Below are 1,975 nucleotides of genomic sequence, written 5' to 3' on the forward strand. Positions count from 1 at the left end.
CACACGGCGATGCAAGTACTAGACCTCATGGTGTCGGCTTTCGATATGGTAGAGTACGCTCAATTTCATTACCGCCCTCTGCAGAGGTTAATCCTCTCCAAGTGGGACGGCCTGCCTCATCGGATGATGTCTCAAATGATCTCCTTGACTCCGGAGGTTCGTCTGACACTGAGCTGGTGGCTACAGGACCAACAGTTGAGCAGGGGCCATCCCTTCTGGATCTCCAACTGTGTCCTCCTGACAATGGATGCCAGTCTTTTGGGCTGGGCCATGGTGTTGGAGCAACACTTTCTCCAGGGTCGGTGGACCAGGGAGGAATCTCTCCTCCTGATATACATTCTGGAATTGCAGGCAGTGTTCAATTAATTGACACTGGCCCTGCCTCTAGTACAGAACAGGCCTGTTCAAGTACAATCTGACAACGCCACCACGGTAGTGTACACAAATCATCAAGGCGGCACTCGAAACTGCATGGCAAAGCTGGAAGTATCAAAAATCCTCCGTTGGGTAGAAAGTCATCTGACAGCAATATCGGCAGTGTTCATTCCCGGAGTCCTCAACTAGGAAGCGGATTTCCTCAGTCGTCAGGACGTTCACGCTGGAGAGTGGAGAGGCCGCAGCAGAAATGTCTGCACTGGTGTCAGTAGGTGACTGAGGCAGGGATGACTGGGAGATAGTGGGTGACTGAAGCATGTATGAGTGGGAGATAGTGGGTGACTGAGGCCGGGGTGACTGGGAGATAGTGGGTGACAGGGAGATAGTGGGTTACTGAGGGAGGGGTGATAGGAAGGGGTTGGGTAAGTATGGGAAGAAAGTGGGTGACAGGTATAATAAATGACTAAGGCAGGGGTGATAGGGAGATAGTGGATGACTGTGGCAGGGGTGACAGGGACAGTAAGAGACTGAGGCAGGGGTGACAGGGATAGTGGCTGACTGAGGCAGGGGTGACTGGGAGATAGTGGGTGACTGAGGCAGGGTTGACAGGGATAGTGGGTGACTGAAGCAGGGGTGATAGGGTGACAGTGGGTGACTAAAGCAGGGGTGACTGGTATAGTGGGTGACTGAGGCAGGGATCGCAGATATAGTGGTTGACTGAGGCAGCGGTGACTGGGAGATAGTGGGTAACTGAGGCAGGGGTGACAGGGAAAGTGTGTGACTCAGGCAGGGGTGATAGGGAGATAGTGGGCTGCATATCTCTGCCTCACTGCAGCAGCACATTCCTGCTTCAATGACAGCAGCACATCCCTACCTCACTTATAGCAGCACATCCCTGCCTCGCTGACAGCAGCACATCCCTGCCTCGCTGACAGCAGCACATCCCTGCCTCGCTGACAGCAGCACATCCCTGCTTCGCTGACAGCAGCACATCCCTGCTTCGCTGACAGCAGCACATCCCTGCTTCGCTGACAGCAGCACATCCCTGCCTCGCTGACAGCAGCACATCCCTGTCTCGCTGACAGCAGCACAGCACTGCTTCGCTGACAGCAGCACATCACTGCTTCACTACCAGCAGCACATCCCTGCCTCACTGGCAGCAGCACATCCCTGCCTTACTGACAGCTGTATATAGGGCCTAATTCAGACCTGATCCCTGCTGTGCATATTCACACAACAGGAGATCAGGTCTGAAGTGCGTGTGTGCTGGTGCCGCAGTGCACCGGCACATGCCAGAGATGCGATCAGCATCTCTGCCCAGTGAGCGCCTCTGCCTGATTGACAGGCAGAGGCGGTCACTGGGCAGGAGGAGTCGGGCCAGCGGCGTTGTGCCGCCATTTTGGGGGCACAGTCAGGACAACGCAGACATGACCGGACCGTATGGGGGCGGGCCGTGACGGCTGCGTGACCCGGACAGCAACGGGCCTTATTTACTAAAATCTCAGATAAATTTTATGGCATTTATGTGCAGTCTAGTTTGCACAGTTGATAGAGTGTTGATCTTGCACTATCAATGTAAGCCTCACATAGGTTTGATACA

Source organism: Pseudophryne corroboree, unplaced genomic scaffold, assembly GCF_028390025.1.
Source record: "Pseudophryne corroboree isolate aPseCor3 unplaced genomic scaffold, aPseCor3.hap2 scaffold_263, whole genome shotgun sequence".
NCBI classification, from domain to species: domain Eukaryota; kingdom Metazoa; phylum Chordata; class Amphibia; order Anura; family Myobatrachidae; genus Pseudophryne; species Pseudophryne corroboree.